This window comes from Gopherus flavomarginatus, chromosome 8 (assembly GCF_025201925.1).
Source record: "Gopherus flavomarginatus isolate rGopFla2 chromosome 8, rGopFla2.mat.asm, whole genome shotgun sequence".
NCBI classification, from domain to species: Eukaryota; Metazoa; Chordata; order Testudines; family Testudinidae; genus Gopherus; species Gopherus flavomarginatus.
Genome location: NC_066624.1, coordinates 108,016,928 through 108,029,703, shown reverse-complemented (window position 1 = coordinate 108,029,703; position 12,776 = coordinate 108,016,928). Strand labels below are relative to the sequence as shown.

Below are 12,776 nucleotides of genomic sequence, written 5' to 3'. Positions count from 1 at the left end.
GCTGCTGTAGTGAGTTGGCACCTGAGGCGTTTTTATTTCAAATCACATTCTGATGATCGAATTGACAGCAGCAATCCAGGTTAGGATGTTTCTGTTGTCGTGCTGGGTAAGTTGTCATGAATACCAGGGTATCAGAAATTCACAGTTTGTCACCCCCACCCAGGAGTTGTATTTTTCTCCAAATTTAGAAGCTTAACTTAGAAGAAGGGAGTATAGAGGATTGTTAAAGGGCAATCCATTCAGGAGTTTAGCCCACTTTTGGACCGCCTTGAAAGGATCAGGAGAACAATTGCTCAAGTATCATTTAAAACAAAATCAATCTCTTTTTAGGCAGCAAACCCTTTTATGGATGTGTGTGTGCATTTATTTAAAGGAGGGTTATTTTTCTGAAAGAGGAACAAAGTGTCACCCCCACCCTCCTTCCATCTCTGGAGCAGCAGTTTACAAGGCCTGTGCACAAAACTATCCACTAAACAGCTCAGCCCAGGAAGTATAAATACAAAGAGTCAGTAACAACAGCTCCACTGGAAAAATAGGGAAACGTGCTGGTTAAACGCAATGGGATCAGATCCACAGGGAAAGAATGTTTGTTTTACAAGCTTGTAGGAGGGGATTGCACACAATGGGCGGTGGGGAACACATGAACCATTAGACCTGTTGGGTGGCTTGGGTTTTTTAAGGATATTTATAGATCCAGCACATCTAGTTGTGTGGCATATATCTTGAAAATCAGCAGCCCTATTTTCTGCCTCCTCTCCATACACTTTTGTGCGCACTTGTGCCATTGTTTTAAGAAACTTCTGGGACCGTGGGGCTCTTTTCTTTAAAATCTTAGGCCAATAGCATTTCAGTTCGAAAAGCTTCTTTCTTTTAGCCACTTTGCCGGTCTGAGTAAAAACAGATTCAGATGTGTTGAAGGGTTGAGTGAGAAACAAAGTAACTAAAATATGTTGAACACTATTGATTCATAGCTGTATGGTTATGACCTGTATTTCTGGCAGGTTTGGCATCTGAGACCCCCAGGCTGCTACCCGCTATGACCACATAAAACATGATAGCCAGGACTGGTTGTGTAGCCACCGATGCGAGATCTATAGCCAGACCTAGTGTAATTGTTTCAGATGGCCCCAGATAAAATATTTCTTCCAGTTCTATCCCAGGTGGTCCTAGTTCTGTACTGCAAAGGTCATTTAACCAGTCACAGTGGGCGAGGGTCAAGATTTCCATTTTGTAAGGAGAGCCATAACATATGAGTTATCAGGGATCATTTTGTATTATAAGAGGATGTTTATCCCTCTTGGCCCAGTACATGCAGACCAGGAGGATGGAGAATACTTGCAAAATATATTGGAACATGGAGAAAAAGTAGGTCTTTCAAGCTTAGTAATAAGTCTCTGTGCATGTGATACGGCTTCCGTTTTCTTGCCAGTAAGATGCTCCTTTATCAGAATGTAAGCTCAGTTCTAAGGAGAGCTACTTTTGTGCTGTCCAGTAGTGATGGTGGCAGAGTATGGTAACTTCGTGTGCTCTGTGCCTTGGTTAACAGCAAGAGATTTTACATTGGATTAACTGACAGTAAAATGGACAAGCATTTGTATTGGTCTCATTTTCTCCTTCCTTGCCAGCCCGGTCAGTCATGCTAGGAGGAAAAACCCCTGGTTCTCAAAGCTTACCTCTTTTCTTGGGCTATTATCTACAGTTTTAACATGATGGTCACAATCTTCCCTTTGTGGTTTCAAAGTGAAGACTTTTATGCCTGGTCTACACACAGCTGATAAGGAGCAAGCTATACCAGGAGCAACTCTTGTATACTGGTATAACTACGTCCCCACCAGGAAGCCTAGATTACTTTAACAGCGTTGGCATAGTAAAAATTTTGCAATTTTTGTGTAGACCATGTCTGAGTGTTTGTGGACCATGAGAGAAATGTTGACAATGTTCTGTGACTATGTGATGGTGTCAGACAGCAGGAAGTGTGTCTCCTGTAGCTTGGCCTCGCCTAGAGCAGTGGTTCTCAAACTGTGGGTCAGGACCCCATTTTTTAACGAGGTCACCAGGGCTGGTGTTAGACTTGCTAAGGCCCGGGGCTGAAGCCAGAGCCCGAAGGCTGCAGCCCTGGGTGGTGGGGCTCAGGTTTCGTCTTCAGCCCCACCACCCGGGACTGAAGCCCACAGGCTTTGGCTTCCTGCCTCCCGGGGCGGCGGGGCTCAGGCTTGGCCTCAAGTTTCAGTCCCCCTTCTTGAGGTCGTGTAGTAATTTTTGTTGTCAGAAGCGGGTCGCAGCGCGATGATGTTTGAGAAGTGCTGACCTAGAGCATCTGGCTTCACAGTGTAAGGGATGAGCCTGGAACCAGTGATGATAACAAATAGTTGCAACAGGACAGAATAAATCTGATTGCCGTGTAGTTGCTTAGAGATGGGAAGTGGAAACGGTCCCTCCATTTACGGGAGCCTTCAGTGCTGTAAGGTGGTGTTCTGTCTGTATCCACAATTCTTTGTTTCTTGAGTTCTCTGTGAACGTTCTCAGTCATTCAGGCAGGGACCCATGATGCTGTGATGCTGCTTCAAGTCCCTCCTGGAGATGGCTAACCCTGCTCTGACCAGAGGGGAGCAGCAGAGAGCAGTGTATAGTGGCCTTGCATTTGCTGAACAAAGGAGTCATATTTTTGAAATCTCTAGCCTTAAAATGTAATTATCAAAGTAATTACATTCTCTAAATTACCTAGACTTAGAAGTGCAAGTACCATGCAGGCTCTCACCAAGGGTGATGTACTGGAATTTGTTGCCCTTAAGATAACATTATGTTAAATTTTCATTAACTCCTCACTACAGCTGCTACTCCATTGTCATGCTTTCAGCACTGTGGCTATGGATCAGTTGCTGTGTGTTATATATAAATCACCTATTCACTGGGGACAGTTACAATTATTTCATATTTATGGGCAAAATGCGTTAGGGAAGCTGGAATCCAAAACAAGTGGCTTATATTTTCACACTGAGGGCTTTGGAGATTGTCACACAGAGCGGCACTCCTGAGAAGGGATGGTGGAAACCAGCTGGGGCATAGCACCTGGCACAGCAGTTGAAGGCAAGGCCCCAAGGATATGAGAATACCAAGGGATATGAAGAACAGACAGGTTCTACTCCTAGCTATGCACCCCCAATACACTGCACAGGACTTCACTGTGCTTCCCGGAGATGATGACAGGCTGAACCCACCAGAGTGGGATTGGAACCGGAGCTCCAGGGAACCCTGAGTTTCAAATACGAGACTTCATCCATGAAGGTTCCCATCTGGCTGGTGCTTCGCAATTTAAACTGTAATAGTTTCATTAACATGTTAGCTCCTTTGTGTAAAATAAAAGTCCTAAAGCATAGCCCTGGGTTAAAGCAATGTTGTGGAGGTCAGTTAAGAGGCAGGTGGTTGTGGACGCCCTGGCGTACTGCCAGCTTAACACGCCAGCTTTTCACCTTGGAAAACCTGAATTTAAATACTTTGGGCCAAGAAAGAAGAGAGATCTGGCCATCTCAGGCAGCTCCCTGCTGGACTGGGGGCCTGCTCCACACTCTCCAAGCCATTATTATTATTATTTTGTATTCTAATAGCAGCTAAATGCCCCAACTAAGGTGAGGCCCTACTGTGCTAGGCAGTATCTAAATACAGACTTAGAGGTAGTCCCTGCCCATAAGAATTTTACAATCTAAAATACAAGACAGATCCAGACAGACAAGAAATAAGCAATTGTCAAAAGTAACAGTACCACTTCTCCCCGCTTCCCACGCTCACAAAACAACCTCTCCCTCACCCTCCCCTCTGTCCAGCTGTCAGTCAAACTCCTTCTCAACGCTTGTTCACCCCGAGTGCCTTCCCTCCATCCTCCCAGGCGCCAGCAAAAACCAGGCAGCCTCACTTGGAGGAGGCAGTTTTCGTTTCTTTTTTTAAACCTTCTTGTTTAATTCACCCTAATCGGCATAAATAGTTTTTATTCAAAAGGGGAGCAGACCTGCCTCTGCCATGGTACTGACCCAGTTAACAAATGGGAGTGCTGGGCTCTCCTGAACTGAGAAGGGGGTTGAAATTGGGACGGGGTGAACAACATACTCTGTGTATGTGCACATGGGCGCCTGGTCAAGGGGAGTATGGCCTGATTACTCTTCCTCTGACCATGAAAACCCGGCAATTGCCACTTATAAATTGTACGTTTCCTGTCGTAGCCCCTTCCTCCAATGCCATAGCACTGCATTGCACATCTCCCAGAGTTGGGGGCACCTCCCCAGGCTCCGTGCTATAAAGAACCTCCTCCCTTTAGGTTTGTGGGGCAGGCACAAATGAAGGCAATATGTTTTTCTGGTCCCACAAATACCTTCTACTGTAGGTTAGCAGCCTCTGTTGTCCTGTGGGTTTAGAGGGGGGGTGTGATTGCGAGAGAGGAAATGGTATCTAAAATGCAGTGATTGGACACAGTGCTGTGGTCCCTATACAGAATGGCAGGTTAGACCTAATTCTTTACAGCATGTCAGAACTAATGATGCACAGAGAGGTTTGGCGAATTCTGATACCAGTTTTAGGAGTGCCTTCAAAAGGAAAAGTGTGCTGCTAGAAACCTTGCCGACAGCGTAACCTTTGTTAACGGCCTCTCTAACACAAAACCAAAGCTCTTCCATGAAGAGTCGTCATCAGCCCTCTCAAGGCACAAAAGCAGTCATGTCCAGAGAAATGACAGCGTCCCTGCTCCCAGTGCTACAGCATGGCTGCAGCCAGTGGTGGGGTTGTAGGTGAGGGAGGTGGAGTATAGGCTTTGAGACTCTCCTCACATTGCGTCGAGAGTCTCTCATGCTGTCTAGGATGTAACAGGAGGTAAGGGGATGCAAGGCCATATTGGCCTAAACCCTTGTTTCACTGGCTCTTCTCAGCCCCCACACGCAACCACCGCAGATATCTCAATGTTTCAACTGAGCCGCAGCCTGTGACCGCAAATATTTTCCCTTCAAGTACAGAGATGGCAACGCCCCAATACAGGGATTTGTGTAAGGATCTGCAGGTCTGAAACCCGGCTCTGCTGCTCCCTGGGCGACTGCTGCGTCCCAGCAGCCGTAATTGGCAGTGGCTGACCTGCTGTGAGCCTTGTGGGCCCAAGCACCGAAGGACCTGCGCCCACAGGATAGACCTGCTCCCTGTTTGATTACTCCAGGCGCACTGCTTAACCTGCCGGGGAACTAGACAGATCCCCAGCCAGCTGCTTGACAAACCTTGCTCCGAGCCTTGCCTCAACCCTGCTCCTGCTTTCTTCCTGCCCTGCTCCAGCCCTCCTTCCTTGCCTGACTTCTGACTCTCTCTGACCCTGGGCTGTGGCCGCAACTTTCTGAGGCTGGCTTCACTCACTGGGCCTAGCCGCCCACACCGTGGCTATGACAGTGTGGAGAGTGGCACTGTACTGAAAAGGCCCGTTTTGACCGTTTTCAAGGGATGCAGTAGGACAGCCATAGGAGGCTTTCTCCCCAACACAAGAGCAGGGCTGGTGGTGTTTCTAGCTGTAATGGGAGACTGACTGGCAACATGGAGGAGGACACTCCAAAGAAGGAGGTTGAGTAGACTTTGGAAAATCATGGAAAATTTGTCCTCAGAACAAGAGTAGTCGGAACCTAGAGATCATTTGGCTTATAGCTGATCCTATGGAAGAAATTAAGTGCAAGAAAAACTGTCTCCTGTATTTGCTGCAATCAGCATAGAGATCAGACATGTTTTCTATGTATATCTGTCTATCTAGGCAGGCACTTACATGGCATCCACCATCCTGCTCTCTGAAGGCCTGTGCATAGTAAGTCCAGATTCCTAAGTATTTTCTATTCCTCTGAAGTCTCTCCAATTGGCAGGCTCTCTCAGAAGGAGTGCAGTGTTCCCGGTTCCCTGTTACCCAGAGACATAAAAGAGAGGTGCTGTTGGTCTGTGACAAGATGCATCCCATCAGGCACCCCCTATTTGCAGTGGTGTTTTTTGCTTACATAGCACATTGCAAACTCCAAACTAATGTGCTGTCCGTGATCACCTCAGTCTTTCAGCATTATACTGTTTTCCAGGTCTCTCCCTCCCATTATGGATGACTTTTCCTCCGATATATCAACTTCCATTTTTCCAATGAATTTCACTTTAATTCCTCACCACGGTTTGGATTTGTGTCAGGATTATGAATTTGTGGTGGGGTTTTGTATGTTATCTTTGGAGTAGCTTTCTAACCCCAAGAGAACAGGATCTCAAATAGAAACACACTTAGAGACCTTTTCCTGAGGCAATGATAGTCTACGGATCACTTTGCATTTCCAAGGATCCCAACGAGATTTACAGACATAGGTGATGTACAAGCTAGACAGGGAGCACTTTGTGCATCAGTGAAATGGGGCCATCTTTGTGTAATGCTGCCCAGCTCTTTAGGACAGCAAGTGAAAAATGTCTCCCACTGAAACAAAAAAATGACTAGCCTTTCTGCACGTAGAACAATGGTGAGTGGTACATTATGACATAGCCGAAGATGCTAGCATTCCAAATGCCAAGGTATATCCAGTTCTGACACTCATAAGCTACTGGTGACTAATGCTCTTTGTGTTACCAAGCTCTCGTCTGCAGTTTTTCCGTAAAGTGAATTTAAGACAGGCAATTATGAAGCAAGACTTAAATCAGGAGAGCAAGCCTGTAATTGTAATTGAATTGTTTGAACGTAAAGTCGTTTATCACTTACACATTAGCTCACTGCTTTTATTGCTGCTTTTCTGGGCTGCCCTTGGTATGATGCAGTCAGAACTTTTGCAAAGCATCATTGCTTAGTATTTATTCCTGCGTACCAGGAGAGTCACTTCTTAGAAGTGATATGGCCGTAACGTATAAACCAGCTGATACAGCAACAGTGACTTTTTCAGCTCACCTGACAGATACTTATCAGACTTGCTGAACTTTAGCACGGATGGATCACTTTCCTGTCAGATGTAAATCAGGTGAGCTGGCAGTTTCATGATGTTATGTTCAGCTCAGTGTACTGAGTTTAAACTTTCAGAACTGTCCATGCACATAATTTGTGCAAACAGCTACCCTGCTGCCTGTGCAGCTGCATGGATACAGGTCTAAAACACCGGTCGGTATCACACAGTTGCCAAGTGTCATGTACTCTACGGAGGCAGCACTAGTTGAATTGTCATATTTAAATGAGATTAACTGGCCTTTCTAAGAGTTTTTGATTTCATAGTCAGCAGCCAGCAAATATGGCACTTTATCTTTCTCTAATTGGTGTAGTTTGGGGAAATTGCTTAGATAGCAGTTTCTCTAATTTGGCTTGAGTTGCAACTTGTATGTCGGACGTGCAATCCCATGCCAGTATCCAATTCCAGGTCTGCAGCACCACCATATCCCAGGATTTCATGATGCAAAACATCTAACATATATGTTTGTAAAGTCCTGTGCTGGACATAGGAAGTGCTTTGTACTAAGAGTTGGTAGGCTGAAGCTTATTAAATGCCTTTTTTGGCTTTCAGAATCAAAGTGAAATTAGGGCTCTAAGCCTCAGCGTTGCGTTCGCTAGTTGTAGTCAATCAGCTAAGGCGATGTCTTCACTTCAGAGTCACCTCAGGTGATCAGCCTGGTTTAGCCTAGCCCAGGTGAGAGCAGCCACATTGCAAAGCCATGTCATAGTTACTGTGCCCTTGCTAGTGTGTATTGCTAAGACTTCTGGGGGCGTATCCCATAGTTCTTTGTGCTTTGGTAAGCTGAGCTGTTCTATTATTTTCTTCCTGGAGAACTTGTCCTGTGCTTCCAGGCACCTGGGGGGAATTGTGGGAAGGCTTTGGAGGACTTTCTGCACCTGAATGATTTAGCCTGAGTCCTCACTGCAGAGTGGATGAGTTACCAGCCTGAGTGGAAGCAGCGCCAGGCCTGTAGCCTATAGACCCAGCCAGGCCAGCTTGCCTGGGTTTAAAGCACCACCAGACTCAGATGGGAGGGGGCTTAGGGACAGCACCTGAATAAATACCCAAATTAGCTCTGCAGTGAAGACAGACCCTAAGGAAGGAGGTGGCTGAGCAGGATGGAGTTCTGCCGGGGGATGCAGAGACTCTTGTTTTCCATTTACTAAGTTGGCACCAGGCTGTACCCAAACTGATGTATATTCTTTACCAGCCAAAGAGTAAACCTCTGACACAGTTGACTCTCCATGGCCAGTAATTGACTCTGTCCACCATATGTAAAGGTAAACCGGTCGTCCTGGCTGCTGCACAGCTTCAGTATATGCTAAATTGTCAGGCAGAATTAGTCCAGCTGTTGCGCTGTAAAACTCCAAAGAAAATGGAATCCTGTTTGAATAAGACATGAGCTTGGTTTTGTACATGCTACAGCAAACAAGACTACAGAACGTAACCCACAAAACAGATTTAGTCACTGGAGGCGTTCTGCGGCAGGCAGCGGAGTAGCTGTTCCCATGCAAAAGAGACCTTGTTGCAGTTTCATTCTGAGGAAACTGGGCTCTTTAAAAGGACTTTGCCCAGGGTACTGCTTAGTTTCCCAATCTGTCAGCATTGAAAACTTCCTGATAATAAGTGTGCAGAGTCTTGTCTCTCCAGGGTGCATCCATTCCCTGGCAGAGCCCTGTCCTCTCATCTGACACCCTGCTACTTAACAGTGGGTTTCTTTTTCCAGGTGCTATAGAATTGGTGACTAGTCAATCCGCACAACCTCCCTGTGTCGTGGGTACTGTAAACAGTCGTCATGGAAATAGCATTGGGTAGAGATGTCAAGGCATGGTCCAACCCTGTGCCCAGGTGGAAGCTGACGATCCCAGGGCACTCTCCAAATGAAGGTTCAGATGTTCTCCTCGCATCCTGGCTAACGTTCCTGCTCGTGCTGAAATGAGGTTGAATGTCCAAAACTGTTATAGTTGTTGTATGGTTCTTGTGCTGTCAGTATCTCTCTGAACAATGCTGGGAGATCAGATTAAGAAAATATCAATCTCCTTCCTGCTCCTATCAATGAGCTGCAGGTCCTCTAATATCAGGAGAGGCCATTTTTTCATATTGCGCAGATGTGTGTGACCTGTTCCTTTTAACATACTGTTGGCTACGGCTAAATCCCTGTGTGTTCAGCCACAGCCTCTTAATAGCTTCAGTCTGAATCCTTTAGGAAGAGATGTAAAGCCTGCTCTTTAGCTATAGGAGTCTGGGTATCCAGTAGCTATCAGGAAGACAAGAAATATACCTGCAATCATCGCTGAGGCACAGAAGAATGCTGTTTCCATATGTATTCACTGAAGATCTGTCTACATAATTTTTAATTAACAGTAAGCTAGGAAGCAATCAAAAGCACTTCCTCCACTATATATGTCTGTGCATACCACCTGGGAACACTGCTTCTTATAAAAATGTAACTAGCCACATTCTCATTCAGCCATGTCCCACGCACTAGCGCTCAGGGAGGCAGACCAGCACAGGTCTGAATGGGTAGGGGCAAAGAGTTCTAGTTAAGGGAGAACTCTTCAAAAACCAAGTCATTTTCAGCCTGGTACCCCAAATGACTGGGCTGATTTTCTTCACTTACCAGAAATACTCCCTTGGAGCTGAGATCAGGCTAGAAAAACGTCGGCCCTGCAGGAGGTGCTTTTGGTTTGGTTTGGTGGGTTTAGGTTATTTTGGTTTTGCAATAGATTTTTCATAAAATGGGGACCTGAGCTGGCCTAGCTCCTGTGCCCTGGCTCTGGAGTCTCTAACATGCTACGACCCCAGGAGAACTCCCATAGTAAACCAGGTGAAATCTTGTTACTGGCCTTCTGAAATTGGTGTTGGAAGGGGGCTTCTTTAGGCCTGAGATGCAGACTGCACTGGAGGTAAATATATGTATAGAAGCCAGGATGGTGACCTTCTCAGTTTGTGCTAATGTCCTGCTCTCCACTTTCTCCATGATGTCAAAGGTCACCTGCCAAGAAAAGCCGGGGGAGCTGCCGGCGCATGGCGCTGGCTCCTGGGAGCAGTGGCCTCATGCGCTGCTCCTTTCACCGCTGCGGTTCCCGGGAGAGCCCTGCGGTTCAGTGGATGCCGATTTCTATATGCAGATAGCCGCATCTGCGGGTATAAATTTGTATCTGCGCAGGGCTCTAGTCGCGGAAAATTTTTTGTGAGGCGAGTTGGGGGGGGTCAGTACTGTACCGCTAAGAATGAAAATCTACTTTCACCACTGCATACAATGCTAACAGCTCTCGTCTATTCAGACTTCCTAGGTGACCTCAGGCAGGGTGACCCGTCTGTGCTCAATTTCTCCATCTGTAAAGTGGGAATGATCCCTTGGTTGCAGGGGCATTGTGGGATTAATTTATTAGCCTGTGTAAAGCACTCTGAGATGCTCTAATGGAAGGTGATGGAGGAGAGCCCAGTACTGTCACTTCTACACCAGCTCAGCCTTAATTATCAAATCAACAAGTGTGTTTAGCGCTCTTGCCTTTGAACATGGTTGCACTACCATACTTTGTTTTGTCTCCAGTGCTCACGGTGCTAGTTTTGGTTCAAAGTGCAGCTTGCAGCACTCAACTGCTGTACCGTTTTGCGCTGACCGATTTGGCAGCAATATGAGATTGTATGAATCTTAGACCAGTGCTTCTCAAACTGGGGTCCACGAGGGTACTCCAGGGGGTCTGTGGGACCCCAGATCAACTCCTCCCCAACCCTCCCAGTGCCTCCTGCATGCCGGGGAACAGCTGTTCACAGGGCGCAGGGGAGGAGTGGGGAGGGGGTGTGCTCGAGGGAGGGGGCAGGAAGAGGTGGGACAGGGGTGGAGTAGGGGCAGGGCCTGGGGCTGAGTGGGGGATTTGGGTTGTCCGTGAAAATTTTTAAATCAAAATGGGGATCCTCGGGTTGCTACAGTTTGAGAACTGCTATCCTAGAGCTAGTACTGCCTGAGCTGCTCCCTGTGCTGAACCTGCAGCAGCCATTGGTTCACCTGCCTTACTCTCCGCCCTTCCCGCACGTCTGTTACTTACTGTCTTCAGATGGCGTCAGTTTTCTTTTGAAACGTTAATACGTTTTATTATGGAGTCCCTCAGACTGATCGGCTCACCCCTCAGCTGAGTGGCTTATTCAGCAGAGCACTCCCCCCCAATCTTCCCGTCGACTGGGGCAGGAATGGCAGGGATCCTGCATCATGGTGTAATGTTCAGGAACAGCATCCAGTTCAGTCGGTTGCACCTGGGGTGTCTTTAAGGTTCATTCTCACTGTCTGTGCTTCTCTCTTGCCCTGTGGGCATGCTGGGTGTCTGGTATGCTGTAGCGTGTAGGGTGGCCTGCAGGAGTGGGGATGCTAAAGTGTTGCAATAGCATAAGCTCTATATTGGACAAGGCATTTCATTAGTGGATGCTTCACCTTGCATTTATGCTTCATGTTCCTTTGCAGTCTCACTCACGGGCAAAAGATCTCTCTCAACTGCCTGCATCAAGTCAGTTGCATCCCACAAAGATTAGCCAAACAAATTGAATCTAGTTTGCTTTGTCTAACTGCACGCCATGAGCCGTTTCCAACCTGAGAGTCTCCCCTTTCCTTCTCCTCCATGTTAAAGGGAAGAACTTCCCTAAATTTCTTGCCTGAAAGCCATGTGCAGTGCATTATATGCTGCAGATTGCACTCGTGCACAAGAACCACCCTTAATACATCAAAATTCCATCTAATCTGTGTCATTTCCGTAAAACTTCATAAAACTGCAAAAGACATCGTTCTGGGAGGTCTTTATTATTCTATATTATGTCCTTGCAGGACACTGCAGTAGGGCACAGAGACCCCACTTCTGAATGAAAGTTTCTCGACCATGTTGGGGCACAAATAGCAATACAGACAAACTAGCATTACTACCTCACGTAGTGAGACCAGTAGCATTAACTCTTTTAAAAATACCTTCCAGTGTGATTGCTTGGTATGTGAGAACAGGCTGCACAGTTCTGTACAAGACCTGCAGAAAAACGCAACCCCAACAAGCTTGCTTTCCAAAAGGTAAAGTTCAGACACTGGAAAGGGGAGAACTTAAAACTTTTTTTTACGTTGAGTGAGTGAAGGTGCCATAGGGAGAGGGTGGTGACAGAATGCTCAGATAGGCTGACATTTGCCCTGGGAAGAATTAGGATTTGGGGGACAGGACAAAGAGGGCTGAAAAAAGGAATTAAAGATGGCAGAGGCGGTAGAGGTTGTAGGTGTGGCCTTGTCTACACTGGGGAAATTAGTACTTATGTTTCTGCAACAGAATGGTTGCTGTCAGTAGTGAAAGCATTAGTGAAAACCAGCCTTGGTTGTCTTCACCGTTGTGTCTCGAAAACCTACTCTGAGCAGCTGCACTGTTGCTGAAAAAGGGTACGATTTTTTGTAGTGTAGACACATGCAATGAGGGTTGAAATGTAGAGTTGTTTTGCGAGGCAGATGGTAGAAGAAATTTGCAGTGGAGGAAAGTCCCCATGATCTCTGGAGGTCTCAGCTATTCGAAGACTACATCGAAAAGGCTCTGGTAATTAAAGGTAGAGGGGAGTGAGTATGTACCAGTTGGCCTTTCACAACACAACCCTACTATAGAACGCGACACGCAAGCCCTGAGAACACAGTTCTTGGCCAGTCCACACCGCTCTGCAAAGTAGTCTGAGACAAAGGGTACTTGTGCCAGGATCTGTGGTGGTATAAACCTCCCTAGTACTGAAATAAGCATGAGCCTTTGCCTTCGTAATGGGCAGAGTGCCAGAGCATTGTGTGTGTTTATCCATGGGCTTCATTTGCATAAT

The 12,776-nt window shown here is 46.7% G+C and overlaps 1 protein-coding gene across 4 annotated transcripts in view; it reads left to right on the top strand.

The window, feature by feature from the left end:
- Window positions 1-12,776, top strand: part of DIS3L2 (DIS3 like 3'-5' exoribonuclease 2) — a 299,945-nt gene that overhangs the window by 225,182 nt on the left and 61,987 nt on the right. The gene's annotated exons all lie outside the window — the stretch shown is intronic.